The sequence below is a fragment of the Amborella trichopoda genome, chromosome 8 (genome assembly GCF_054954075.1).
Source record: "Amborella trichopoda isolate Santa Cruz 75 chromosome 8, AtrichopodaSantaCruz75HAP2 v2.0, whole genome shotgun sequence".
NCBI lineage: Eukaryota > Viridiplantae > Streptophyta > Magnoliopsida > Amborellales > Amborellaceae > Amborella > Amborella trichopoda.
This window is the reverse complement of record NC_142343.1, coordinates 30,156,802-30,172,536: the sequence shown is the minus strand read 5'-3', so window position 1 is coordinate 30,172,536 and position 15,735 is coordinate 30,156,802. Positions and strand designations below refer to the sequence as shown.

At 33.8% G+C, this 15,735-nt stretch overlaps 1 long non-coding RNA gene across 2 annotated transcripts; it reads left to right on the top strand.

Moving 5' to 3' along the window:
* Positions 1 to 9,833: 9,833 nt before the first annotated feature.
* Positions 9,834 to 14,118, top strand: LOC110008131 (uncharacterized). 2 transcript variants are annotated; one of them, XR_002282675.2, is made up of 4 exons: positions 9,834 to 10,157; positions 11,707 to 11,871; positions 11,979 to 12,119; positions 13,548 to 14,118. It is a non-coding gene; the product is annotated as an uncharacterized LOC110008131 (long non-coding RNA). The 2 variants fall into 2 exon arrangements; XR_002282674.2 differs by lacking the exon at positions 11,979 to 12,119.
* Positions 14,119 to 15,735: the final 1,617 nt, after the last annotated feature.

The following is a 15,735-nucleotide window of genomic DNA, read 5'->3' as shown; positions in this document are numbered from 1 at the left end:
ATAAATTATTAAAAATATCCCTTTTTTAGATTAAAAATAAACTCCAAATTTTTTAAAACCTCATCCATACCCCTTTTCAACACTTTTAGCATTTTTTTTACTAAAATACCCTTAACATAAGTATTAAGTCCATCAAGGCATCACGGTTAACCCAAAACCTTGATGGTCGTAGAGGGTTGGTGTGGGGCATAAGTCATCACGGTTCTATTAGGACCGTGACAATGGGGTAGCGTTAGAACCATCACGGTACTTAAATAACAGTGATGATCGCCTTGACTATCATGGATCAATTAAAATTGTGATAGTCAAACAATCCATCACAGTGTATTAAGTGTCGTGATACTTCAAACACGATTCTAGCCTTAAACCCTCACTTTGACTATGATCATCACGAGTCTGGATTAACCACAATTACTTCATAGAACTAAGACTGCCGTGAAGGGTATTTTTATTTTTAAAAAAGCATAAAAAATGGTGAAAATGGGTATGAATGAGATTTTAAAAAATTTAGAGTTGGTTTTAATAATGTAAACAAAAAAAATGATATCTTTTATAATTTACAAAGAGAAAAAAATTTTCCAGCATAAGACCATTTACCTTGGGTATAGGGATGTCATAATTACTTATAAGTTACAACCATCCGATGTGAAATCTAATAGCTTGGGTGTATCACAAAGTTTGAGAAAAATTCTTTTGAACTTTAAGCTTGGTCAATGAAATAAATGCAGCCACTAAATTTTACATCCAATGGTCAAGATTAATTGTGACCGCCTTGTACCAAAAGTATATGGTCTCCTTACATACTTTCCCTTTATTTATTATGTGTATCATGAGACATGTTTTTGTATATTTTAAATGTAAAAAATAAAAAATAATTCGTTCTCCATTTTATTTTTAATATTTGCAAATTTTTTATTTTCATATTTAATACTCACTTATAAGTGAGTGATAAAATTAAAAAAGGGGAAAGTTTATATAAGGTTGCAACCTTAAAATATAGAATCATAGATGCACCTAAAACATCTATCAGAAATATTGTTTTAATGTTGAAAAAACCTTCTAATCGATCATCTCGACATCGAGATATATGAATATGAAAAAAAAAAGTTTTTGAGTTCCGAAAATAGCATCTTGAAAAACATTATCTAGACTGTCCATTTTCAAGATTTTCATATATCTATAGATCTACTCGATTTTAACTATTTTTAGAATTTAAAATTTTCTAATTAGGTATAAAAATAGATTCTAAGATAAAACTAATAATTTTTAACAACAAAATTACATGTTATGATAAAATTTTAAGGTGCGCCTTAATTGGATTGTTTAAGGTTGCAACCTTATAAGAACCGCACCCATTAAAAAATACCAAAAAGGGAAAAATAGTAATAACCTAAATACAAATTATAGTGATAAATAATATAATCAAAATTATTTTCAAAAAAATCAATACTGCAAAACGCGTGTTAAAAATAGAATTATAATCATATTTTGAAGTTGATAATATATTTTTGTATTTTTAGTTTTTCTAATTTTTTAGAATCATGTTAACTTAAAAGCAAATAATATATTTACTAATATACTTAATAATAATTTAAGAGTAGTTTAGAAAATAATTTAATTAAAAATTTAAAAATAAATATTATTTAGAAGACCATATGTGAAGATGGATCCATCAAATTCCCTATCTTTCTATAGACTCTCTGTATACCTCCTTGGAACTAGTGAGTATTTGAATTTTCAATAATCCATGCATTTTATGTACGGCACAAACACAATGCAAATGGAAACACTCACTGATGCCAAATCCATTTACCATAAAATTTGGAAAAATGATAGAGAACTCAAGGATGAACATAATGGTCCAAACCTCACCTCAAATAGATCACAAACAAGAGAGATATGGGCCGTCAAAGTAAACACATTTATGTTGCAGATTGCAACAACAAATCTGAGGATTGTTGACCCAAGCGCTTCCACTACAAGGGATTATAGACCCTGGGGAGTATGATAATTTTGTAGCTGGGACTACGACATACATCTCCACAAAATTTGGGCTCAATATTCTCCATATCATGGGAGAAATTATCCATCGGCTGTCAAACTTTTGTAAATTTTTTATGGTTACTATTGTAGAGCTTGCTACTTTCTCATGAGGGAATGACAAGATTTCGTACTTATATGGCTGATAGGGAATTGAGTTAGGAATCTATTGATCTAGATCCCATGATAAAACTCCTTATAAAATGAAAGAAATATCAAATTTAGTGACCAAAGGTCATCCTAACTCTTTGTCTAGCAGATGATGCATAAGGATCTGGTAGCTGACGAATATGAATGATTGGTTAAGCCATCTCGATATGACCATAAACTTTGGGATGAAGGATATGATGCTTCAAACATGATTTCCCAATAATTTTAGACCAATCCCAAAAATATCAAGTTCGGAGTCATCGGTCAAGGTATATCTTGGCTGTCGATGAATCATGATCGATAGGCTGAATGACGTTCAATTCATATGATTCTTGGACTAGAGGCATATGAGGCCTCATTGAATATATTTGAAATGACATACTTGCAGACACTCCCCTCAAAATTTTGGCTAAGGGAATTCCTAAAGCCTTTAATTCTAAGTCGAAAGGACCGTACAAGCCCTAAAACCACCCGAAATCTATCCCAGATCAAAGTAAACCCCTAGAGCTTTGTAACGGTATAAGTTTCGCACAAATCAGACCACCAGAGCCAGAGTTGGAAGCCTTGATGGAACAAGGGACAAAATACCAAAATGCCCCAACCCAAATCGTGCGTCGGACCATGTGAGGCGGACCTCGCACACGGGTCGCATGGCATCGTGCTTCGCATAGCCTGATGGGCCCCTTCAGGCCAATTTCTTTTCCAAATTGGTTTAAATTAGTCAAGGTCGGAAAAATTCCTAAAAATTAACTATTTTAACTCAACTTGAGCTGTTGGATCAAACAAATCTATTCTCCAACTTGACCCTACTTCAACCAATAAACACCCCATACAAAATTCATTAAAAAACATATGAAAATATCTAGAAATCCTTAGCAAATCATAGAAAATAGATTAGAATCCTTAAAAAAATTGAAATTAGGAAAATAACTAATAAATCCCAAAAAATAGAATTATACATTAGAAACTTAGAAAAAATAGGGTAAATTACCCACAAATCATAAAACTTTCAAAAATTCCAAATTAATATTATGAAACCCCAAAAACCTTATAAAACTAAGGAAAACCTTCTCTGATCCCAAAAAAAGCTTAGCTAGATCCTAGCTAAAAATCCCTAGCCTTCTCTACAACCTTAGGAATCTTAGATCTAGGTGAACGAACTTTAGATCTACCAATTCCAGCGAACTAGACGCATCCAAAAGGAGATGGTAGCATAAAATGATGGTCTGATCCAAGTCCGAAACTCTGAGTTTTTGGTCCCTAAGTTAAGTATTTATTATACATAAAGCAAGAGAAACACCCCCTTATTGTCACCCCACGTGTGCTTTTTCCTTCCATTTTTATCTCTCTCCTTCATATATTTCCACAATTACGGACACACTCTCTCTCACACATAAAAATGATGACTCCTTTTTTAGTGTGATGCTACCTCATCTTTTTTCTCTTCCCGATTTAAGTAAGTCTCTCTTTATTTTAATTTATCTTAATAGTCTCTCTTTATTTTAATTTATCTTAATTTACTCTCTTTCTCTTTCTCCCTCCCACGTTTCTCCAAACTCTCTCTCTACCCTATATGCATAAAAAGTCATAAACATAGCTCTCCTTTTTTTTGATGTTATGTTCATGTAACTATTAGGCCGAAGTATCTCTCTTTCTCTCTCTTCTCTCTCTCTCGATTGACATTAATCTCTCATTTTAACTCCTAGCCAAAAAAAGATAATTTTTTGGTGTTATATTCATGTAACTTCTAGACCCCTACCTATATCTCTCTCTTTTTATCACTTTAACTCCAAACCCACAAAAGTAGTTATAAAAGATAACTCGTATCATTCTCTCTATCAATTTTTTTTAAGCAACTCTATGTCTAATTATTTTATTTTTCTTCATGGCAAGTCTCTCTCCATATTTTAAGAATGTGAAGGGTCTCTATAATGGGCAAGCTTTCTACGCTTCCCCTACAACATAAAACTTATATACTTCATCTTATCCAACCGTCCATCTTGAATGGAGGGCTAGGATTGCCTTACACTATTTTATTTTAATTTTTCTTCTATAAACTATTTTGACACGAAATTTTGTACGTCCAATCCTCTATTAAATTCACACTATCGAAAAATATAAAAAAATATTTCCAATAAATAAAATAACCAAAATACCCTTGAAAGTTTCAAGGGTTATTTTGGTCATTATATTTTATCGAAAAATTATTTTTAATATTTTTCATAGGTGCGCCCCAATGAGAAGATAGCACGTACGAAATTTTATATTCATACAATTTGTATAGAAAAAACTAAAAATAAAATGTTGAGACATCAGGTCTAAAATCAAACGGTGAGTGACTCTCTTGATCAAAATTGGACGGCTGGATGATAGGAGAAGCATAGCTTTTCTACACTGTAGGGGAAGTATAGAAACCTTTCCCCTCTATAATTGGGGTTTCTCTCACATTAACTATAGAGATGGATATGCGTCATATACCAAAGAATAGGAAGGTTCATTTCAACCCATATTTCTTTGTCATCCTATGTGCATTTTGGTAGTTTGTTATGGAAGCAAAAACAAATAGATTCACTTCCAAAGATGATAAGAAAATGAGTTTGATGACTTAAGGAAGAGGACTTGCAAGCTATTATAAAATGTACATTCAAGAAATCTTATAAGAGGCCCTCATGGAAATAATTAGGTTTGTTTGTTGCAGGCTTGGAGTTTGATGAACATGTTCTAAAAATTGGAAAGTACAAAACAATGAGAGTGGCGGCCTCTTTTAATTTTCTAAATAGAATCAAATATGAGAGGAAGAGCCACCCTTCAATATTGACATTCGCCATGTATAACTCAAAACAATAAGGGAAATTATCTCTAATATATCTCTATTTTAAGAAAATTGGAAAAAAACACCCTACTTCCCAAAACCTCACCTATATCCTTTTTTACAAATTTTGACATTTTTTGGACGAAAATAACCTTCACGGTAAAAAGACTACCGTAATTTTTTTTTATATTTACGGTAATTTAAGTACTGCTATCATTTCACATAATGTTATCGTATTTTAAATACCGTAATGAGATGAATTTATATTACGGTACTTAGAGTACCATAATATCAAAACTTTACATTACGGTGCTCTTAATACCATAATTACTGCAAGGTTGCTTGAAGAACACTTATGAGACATTTGCTTGAAGAAGCCATGAACAATATACCACAGCCAGGGTCCGGAAGAGAGAGGAATAGAGAAAAACGATGGATGGGAAGAGGGTTCGAAAATAAAAAACTGGGCATACCAGGCTTGCAACCACAAGTTGTTGAGCGCATAGTTAATTCTCACTCTTCATTTTCTCCCCATGTTCATGTTCTTCTTCTGGGGTTTTCAGTTCAAAAGTCTCAGATGGGGAGCTTCGTTCTTCGATTGCAAGCAGTGATTGCAGGTTAGTCTCAATGCGTGGATCTCTTTTTTATCATTTACAATTTACATTTTTTTTGAAATTTGAATTCCATTTTATATGCATTTTTTCTTTTTTAAAGGTTCCGATGGTCGTGGGGCCATTAGAATAAAAAATAGCACTAATGGATGTAAAATTATCAATGTGGCTATTTGTTTCTATGGATATTATATGACCAAATTTAATCTCCTTTTCCTATGTATTTTTTGTTTTTTTCCGCAATTTTTGAGATGCTTGTCTGATTGGTGTTTTCATCCTTAGTGGTAATTGCTATCATATTTGGTTTCAAATAATATTTAGCTTGACTCTGATTCTGCTTTTGATCTATGGAAATAATCATCTCCATTTAATTCATTGAATTTTTTGTGTTGGGCTGAAGTTGGGGGAGCAGGACTTCAGGAGGAGGGCGAAGGAATCGCAAAAATGTAAATCTCTCTTTCTCTCGCAAAAATGTAAATCTCTCTCTCTCTCACACACAATTGTAAATCTTTATATTACGGTACTACGAGTACCGTAATTCATTGCAAAACCAAAACAACAATTAAATTACCGTACAATTTTTCCTTATTAATATGGTATATATATTATCGTATAGACGAGACTAAGCATTACGGTATTTAAATTACCGTAATGCTTTTTATGGTAAAAAGACTACCATAGTTTCGTCAAATAATTGTCAAAATTTGTAAAAAAGGATGTGGGCGAGGTGTAAGGAGGTGTAGGGAAGTTGGGTTTTTTTTTTCAATTTCCTTAAAGTATATTAGGGATAATTTCCCAAACAAGAATAATGTAGTCTTTATTCCTTCCTTTCTCTTTAACATCTTTATAATGTTATCATTTTTCATCATTCATATCAAATAAATGCTGAAATATTCCTACGCAAATCATGATCTGATAAAAAAGAAAATTATTTTGATCCCACGCTTTTTATCAGCCTTTGCGTTGTAATTTTTATCCATGGACGATGGAGTCAACCATTTCAGTGTATTGTGACAAATGAAATATTTTTCTACATATTCTCTCTTAGTTTGCTGGCTCCTAACTCTGATACCAAAAAAATTTGTACCTTGTAATGTTAGATATTAGGTTAGGGGTATGGTTTTTGTAAGGTTGAATCTATTTGAAAAAATTTAAGTATGCCACTAATAGGCGATAAGATGAGAGAGAGTATACTAAGGTGGGTTGGACATACATAATGCCAATCAAGTAGATGTGCGAGTTAGTTTAAGTGGAATGACAAAAAAAAACAAGAGGAGTAAAGGTACGAGTTAGTTTAAGTGGAATGACAAAAAAAGACAAGCGGTAAGTTCAAAAGGACGTGGTAAGAAGTAGTTCAAAAATATATAAAGACCGGGCCTTATTGAGGTACGACCTTTAATAGAGCAGAATGATGGACTAGGATTCGTGTAGCTAACCTCAATTAATTGAAAAAAAGCTATGATGATGATGATAATATTTTCATAAGGTTGCAACCTTAAACAATCAAATTAAGCCGCACCTCCAAACTTTGCGATGAGATGTAATTTGGTGTTGAAATTCTTAAAGATATTGTGAAAACCTATTTTATCTCTAATATAAATTTCTAGACTCAAAAGATGGTTCAAATTAAGCAGATTCATAAATGCATAAATTTTTTAAAAATGGACAGTCCAAATAATGTATTGCGAGATGTGTTATTTTAAGTAGAGGTGGTAGTGGGTTGGGTCTGGCTGGACCGAGACCCAAACCCAAATAGTATCCGGGTTCAGGTTTAGACCCAGACCCAACCCGTTGTGTCCTGGACCCATATTGTGTGACAATCCAAAATTTTTTGAAACTGAATAATAATAATAATAATAATAATAATAATAATAATAATAATAATAAATATAATAATAATAATAATAATAATAATAATAATAATAATATAATAATAATAATAATAATAATAATATAATAATAATAATAATAATAATAATAATAATATAATAATAATAATAATAATAATAATAATAATAATAATAATAATAATAATAAATATAATAATAATAATAATAATAATAATAATAATATAATAATAATAATAATAATAATATAATAATAATAATAATAATAATAATAATAATAATAATAATAATAATAATAATAATAATAATAATAATAATAATAATAATAATAATAATAATAATAATAATAATAATAATAATAATAATAATAATAATAATAATAATAATAATAATAATAATAATAATAATAATAATAATTTTTTATAAAAATCCATAAGGTTAGTAATACATTATAAGGATCATTCTTTTCATCTTTCCTAATAGAGAACCGTTAGTTTTTTTCTAAATAAAATATTTTAAAAACTATTTTTATTATTTTAAATTTGATGCTAGTTTAGTTTTATAGTGTAGACCTTATGGTCTACACTTTATTTGCACGTTGTGTTTCACCACCTTACCTTACGTGGCAACACCAATTTGTTGGCTTCTCTCTCGACTCCCTCAACGTGACAACTTAAGAACCCCTTTGGTATACTATTGACCACCCATATCATTATCCGTTGACACGTCTAAAGTGAGGTGTTATAAAAGCTACTCTCTCTTACCTTTAATATAATAAGGCCTCTTCTGTCTAGCTTTTATTTCAAAGACACTCTTTCTCTCTAGTGTTTGTTATCGGGAAAATTACAAAAAAAGAAACTCTAAAATGGACTGTACAACTCACCTAACCCCAAATTATTTGATTCATTTTTTCTCCCAAAATTTTTCTTAACAAAAAAAAAAATATTAATTTTATTCTGGAAAAAACATCTCATTATAAAAAAAAAATTATTATTATTTGAACGAAAATGCTATTTCCATATAAATCAAATGAATTCTGTTTGAACTGCCATTTTCATAATGCCGGAACACTGTAGTTCATATCTGCATCGTCGGAGCGCATATTTAGAATGGAGCAGCGCTTGTTTATACTGTCAGAGCACGATCCTTCATTACCGGAGCTCTGTGGTTTCAAAAGCTTCATTGCCAGAGCTAAATGTCAGAGCGTGTTTTAGCACTACCGGAGAGAGTTCTTGTAATGTCAGAATGCTGCGGCTCAGACCCGGAGCAGTACATTCATAATGTCAAAAGCACGCGTGAAAACATGAGAGAGGCCGTGTGCAAACAAATAAAAGTGGTTTAGTCTTATTTCATACTACCTTTCCGAGGTTATTTGCAGGAGAGGTTGCTTGGAGGATATAAGTGAGAGAATTGGAGGATGTAAGTGTGAGAGAAAAGATGGAGGTGGGGTAAGTTGATAGTCTATTTTAGGTTTTTTTTTTTTTTTGTTTAAATAAACTCTCTCTGTGCGATTCCTTTCTGTGCTTCTCTCTCGTATGGATCAATAGTGGAGACATAGAAGAAACGTATGGATCAATAGTGGACACATCTTTTCTGTGTTTCTCTCTCGTATGGATCAATAGTGGAGACATAGAAGAAACGTATAGATCAATAGTGGATACATAGAAGAAAGGGTTTGGTTCTCTCTTTGCAGTTTATGTGGTGGAGTGGGTTATATGATGCTGATCATCAGGCTTCTCTGTTCACCAAAGCGATTCTTTCAGTTAGTCTACTTTTGGGGTTCATCAGTTCCTCACAGAGCGCTGGACTGGTACACCATTTCACTTCACAATATCTCTGTTGATTAAATAAAACAAATTCATTCTCCATGGTAGAAAGAGAATTAGAGAAAAGCAGGCGTGTTGTCAATTCTGCGGGCTTTCATGGGTCCCTTTCCTGCTTGGTTTTGAGGTACGTTCCGGCAAAGTGTGATCAGTTTTGGCTGGTGGATGAATGGTGGTCCATTGATTTTGACAAAATCAAGAAATTGTCAACTGGAATTCGATGGATCCATCCATTGAGAATGAAGGTAACGATAAGGGAAGCATGTGGGTTCTCGAGTAAAAGCTCGACCAGCCCGTGGATGAAGAGGCTGGTCGGCTTCTGAGCATGTACGAGGAGAAGAAATTTTTCAACTGTATTTACTCTGCGCCTTGCACGTCTCCTTTGTATGTATTTTACAGCACCTTTCCTCAAGGAATAAATGCCCCAGAAGATGTGATAAGAGCTCTTTCACTGATTATATACTCTGTTAACTCTTATCCCACTTCTCAAATATTTATTTTTGGCCTTGAGGGCAAATGAAAATGGCCAAGGTAAGTTGCTTTTGGTTCAATCCTCTGTCAAATGAACCATGCTAATGCATTCACATGGAAAATCACTAGAACGTGTGATTGAGTATCATTGTCTTACTATTCTTCTGAAAAGAGCATGAGAGATTCTGAGAGTCATAGTAAGTATAGTTTATATCTGGGAAATCTGGACGATTGGTGAATGCTATCCTCATTGGGTACAGCTGGACTACTAACCCAGGGAAATGCAGAGAATATCCTTTTCTTTGGGTAAACATTCACTGGAAACATTTTATCGATGGCAACATTCACTGGAAACATTTCATTTCTTCCATCGAATCCTGATGCTCAAGAAAATGACATATAGGTAAGTGATCTTTTTCTATACGCAAACCTTCATCTTCTCTGTCTCTGTCTCTGTCTCTCTCTCTCTCTCTCTCTCTCTCTCTCTATCCCGACCTATGTACTCAACCCTTGAAGCCTCCCTCTTCTATCCATGTTTCTCTTTGTAACCTACCGCTCCACAGTGGGAGAGAGACAACATTTTTTCTCTAAAAGTTTCTACTTTGAAGCACCTTGTGTCGTTCACAGAGTTGCTAGATCAATTGGCTTCTCCAATCCTCTAGAGAGAGAGAGAGAGAGAGAGGGAGTGTGTAGAAGACAAGAGGCCATCTGCATCATTCCCAGGGTTGAGAACTCTATTTTGCTCCCACCATCTCTACATTGTGGTTCTTTTGTTGCATTATGTAAATATTTCTCAACTTTTATCTCACCTTACTGCTTTTTCTGCATGTTCTATTGAGTACCAGTTGCTTTTCCGAATGATGATTTGGATCCCCATTAACTGTGATAGTTTGCTTTAAAGCTGCAGCTTCTCTGTTGTTATGATTATGGATTGTCGATATCTTATTCTTGTTCCTTGAATCATTCTCGCGTTTTCTACTTTGTCTTCATGAATGTGATATGGCTTGACATATTTTGTCATCCGTTGCTTACATGGGTACCACCTTTCTTTGATAAGTAGTGCTTTTACTGCTCCGCAACTTTCTACATATTAAAGATATGCATTGTAGTACAAGATATATGTAGGGAGTTTGAACTTCTTTCTTCACAATTTGTTAGTTTGTGATCATAGAGGATATTGGACACACTACATATTCCATACAGTTGAAACTTGCTGGTACATGTATGAAAATAGATGCAAATATTGTATGCTTTTCCCTGCACACTTTTTTGGCGCCTTCATTTCAATTCCACCCATAAGTTTAACTCGCGTTTCTCTATTAGAAGCTTGCCCGTTTTTCTTGTCAGACTACCTATAGGTTCCTCAGTTTTGGTTTATCGAATCATATCAATCCTAGATATCAAAAAATTTTGGATGGGTGTTGCTCAGAGTAGTTCATATTAATTTGAATTGATGGCCTGTAGATGTTTTCCATGGTCTTGTGCCATCTACACCTTAAAGTGATGAAATTGAGGGGTATGCCCTACCATAAAACATGTGCTTGTCATAACTTTATTATACTCTTGCATGACGAGAGTAGTCTTCAATATTTCTGTATTGAAGTCTTTTATTAAAAAATGAGGATTTGTTTTGGTTAGTTAGCTGAATGAAGTCTTATGGGGAGGTTTTGTTTCTTTTGTGAAGTTTTATATCTTGAAGTATTTGAAAAATTGGGATTGGCTAAATTCCTCCTATTCAGCAATTTAATTGACAATCGCCATCGTCTTGTAACATTGCAAACTTGTTTCTTTAATTTCTGCTGGTATTGACATGGGACCCGGCCTGCATAATATATGTGCAGAAAATAGATCAGATGAGCAGCAGGTTGCTAGATTGTATCAATCTGTGTGATTTATTTTGTGGAAATATGAGCACTTTGCCTCTTGGGTTCTCATATCTTCATGTTTTGCAGAAAATAAAGGTTCTTCTTCAATGCGTTGGAACTTCTATGTGCACTGACCAATCAGACTGGTTTGGAGATGGAGATGCAAATAATCATTCAAGAAATGCTGATCGATAAGTTTTATCAAAATTTTTACAAGCCCATCCTGCGGATTTTGCCACCCTGAAGTTGGAGGTAACTTCTGTGAAATATTTTGCTATCGTTTTGTTGCTCTTAGATGAAGCCCTTTTCTTGGATTTTGAAAGTTTGCTTGTCGAGCGGGTGATTGTTCTCTTTTTCAGGTTTCTCCCTATTTTTGCACATGTTTGGCCATACTCTCTCCTTGCATTTTATGCATGCTTGATGCCGATTCTACTGGTGGAGACTTGGTGTGGCAATAGTCCAATTATTTGTGTATGTTAGTGAGCAATTGGGATTGATTGGTGAGAGTGATGTGAACTGGTAGACTAAATTTTCCTTTTAATCTTGAAGTCGATTAGGCAGTTAATATTTCCTTCTTGGATTTTTCTAGATTTGATTGAAGATTCATAATTCTCTAGTCTAGTTTACAGGTGGCTCTGCCTAGTTTTGAATGGCTTTGAGCCAAATAATAAAAAAAGGGTTCTTTAAGAGAAACTATCTCAAGTGATTTTTTTTAGAGAACGGTATTTATACTTTTTACGTTATGAGAAAAGACATCCCCTGAGCTATGTGGGGGTGTAAGAAGAAAATTGGGCTGTATTACCCAACTTCCAAAACCGTGGTGAGGATTAAAATCACATATAATGCTCCTGAAACCATCAGGGAAGCCCTTGCTTGTATCACAATGAAGCCATAAATTCATTCCATGAATAGTTTACTGTTTTTTTCACATAGAATAGAAAAAAAAAAAAAAAAACCGTCTCTTTGTCTCTCTATGACCTGCTCAACTTTGATCCCCCAGTCAGTTCGATATCTTGTCAACGAAAACAAGTTGAAAGGGGAGACACAAGAGGAGAGCTTGAGAGAGATTCCTGAATTCCAATCTCTATGGGGCGACATCTTCATTATAGCGTTATATACTGCAAGGGTCATTTGTTAAGGTATGTAGAATTACATAAATGGCCTTGACATTCAGGGCCTTATAAGGGATTGGGCTTCGGTTAAGACGGTAGCATTGGGTTTTCATAGTACTACGTCTCAAGATCCATTCCTATTTAACCTTGTCAAAAAAAAAAAAAAAAGGCATTCAAGGGCCTTATATTGTTTAGTAAAATAACAAACAAATGACAATAATTCCTCTTCTGCATGCCATACGCATTATAATACATAGTGGAACTCCTCAAATTGTACATCTTTCTTGGACATATATGATTTATCTTTTAAGAGATGCTGTTCACTGGTTATCATTTTGGTTAAAATAACCGCTATCGGGTTTTCGATTCCTGTATTATCCCTTTGAATTTCATCTGTTTATATATTCTTGTAGACAAAATGGTAATCGATATCTACGTGCTAAGTACTTGGTACGATCCTGAAAAATAGGTTCAGCTGCAATAGCGAGTGCACTCTGATTATCATAATAGATAGTGGACCTCTGTACTCTATGGCTGTGATATACTACCAGGTTTCTTATCCAAGAAATGTCTACCACAATGCTTGTATATGCTCTATGTTAGCCTCCTTACTTGATCTTGCCACAATATTTTGCTTCTTGCTCCTCTAAGATATCAAATTTATTTCTAAATAAACACAATATTCTGAGATTGACTCGTGAATCAAGATCTCTTGCCCAATTGGCATTAGTGTAGCCAATATGCAAGCTACATGTGCATCATCTATTTGATTTGCAAGCATATAATTCAGTGATTAATGGTCCTTTTCAAATGTAGGATAATGCACTTTATTGCTTCCATATGGGCATTGGTGGGTGCATAAACTTCTACCGATTTAATGTGAAGGTTATGTCAGGACATGTAGGGGATGGGATACTGAAGTACTTCTACCATGCCGTTTTGATTTTCTGTTTTCTCAAGTCATTTTTGTGGATTCACGCTCAATTTTTTGTTGAGGGCTGCTAGAGTGGCTAATGTGTTGAAACGCGACGTACTGGTGTGCTCAAAGAAAACAAGCTCTTATTTATGTTGAGATAGTTGGAGTTCATCCTGAATGCGGTCTTCTGCTTTCCCCAGAAGTACATTGTTGTGCCGAATCTTTCACCTGGAATCTGTCCTGAAGAAATCTCTTGACATTGGTGATGAGATCTAGAGATCTTCTTGTAATGTTGATGTCATTGACATACAGGGGGATAATTACACTACCTTTGGTGCTCCTATGGATGAAAAGAGAACGATCCGCTGTTGTCGTAATTAATCCATATTCCTTTGCTTTGATCCATGGATAATCTCTGTGAGTGGTGATGATAGGGTTATACAACGTGCAACTTCAAAAAAATTTCATCCATCTTGTAGGCCTTCTAATTTTAATCTCCCTATGTATATCAGCAAAGATTTAATGTTGAAAAATTGGCTCCCTGGCCACCTGGACAGTCCAAGCAAGCCAAGCGAATGGGCTTGAGCCTAGGTGCATGCATAGGAGCTCTTCAGGCGAGTCCCTTTTGCACTTCTGTTCATTTATTTAGAAAGATAAAAGGGTCCTTTTCCTATTTTTGTGAGAAATGAAGTGCGGTTCTTTTATTTAGGGAGAGAGAATATGTTCTTTAGAGACAGAATTTTTATTGTACTTGTGATCTTATTCATTTTTTTTAAAAAAAAACAGGTATTTTTGTGAGAAAAAACTATGTTATTTTATTTAGAGAGACTTTGGTCTTTAGAGAGGGAGAGAGTTTTCATTGTAGTTGTGCTTTTTTTCATTTACTTTAGAGAGAAGTATCCCTTTTAAAATTTTGGGAGAGATACTTTTATTTTAAATAGAGAATTTGGTCCTTATGGAGAGCGATTTACTATAATTGTGATTTTGTTTTTTATTTCAGAAAAAAGTGCCTTCTCCTAATATTAGTTTTTATATACAACTGCACATGGATGGCATTAATATTACCTTCTCTACAAACCAAAACAATACTAGGGACAGAGGGCTTCCTCCGACCTTTCCTTCTTCTCTCTTCCTCCTCCCGGCAGGTGCCATTCGCCTAGGCATCTGAGTCTGAATTTTTAAAAAATGGCCTATTTGTAGTGTTATGCAGGGGTAAGAAAGGATGAAGTTATTAACATTCTAATTGTAATGGGATATATGGAGTCAGTTATCCAGCCATTAGACATTCATTTTGGATCAGGGGTAAATATTTCACCATTATTTTTTTGAGGAATCCCATTCCGACATTCTTCTAATCCTGGGTGGATTTCATGTGAACATTTTACAGGGTCTTGCAATCCAAATTGGATCGTAACTAATTTTCAAATTGAATTACAATTTCACCATCCAAGCCTAACCATAACTGAACTTTTCAAACTCACAACTTAAACTTAAATTTTGTAATAACAAATTTACCCTTCTGGATGGTACTCGTGAATAGTACTCATGAATAATACTTATTAATTTGTACTATCCACGGGGGTAAATTTGTTATAAAAAACCTAAAAATAAGCTCTCAAAGTAAACTATAATATACATCTTTTAAAGTTGAATAAAAATAAAGAATACAAACAAATTTTCTTTCCATCATTCTCTCTTGGTTGGAGAAAAGTCATCATCGAGTTTTGAAGTGTGCGAAAATGAAATTGGCATTAATCTGTCAACATTCTTTAACTTGTATATTATAAATATGATCCTAGGACTTGTGGGTTACTGCGTTGATCAAAACACGATGATTATGCATTGGAACTGAAAAACCCTCTCGGAAAGGGTCACTATATGTCAACAAAATATTTTTAATCATATAAGCTTGTTGAATTTACATCACTTGAGCCATGTAACCCTATTGAATTTGCATGTGCTCAACTCCAGAGCACATCATGAGTGTATCTTTAAGATAAACGATTAAACCAACAACTTCACCCTCTTCCAAAATATCCTCACCATCATCATGATCCTTCTCATAGATCGGATCTCCTAAAACATCTT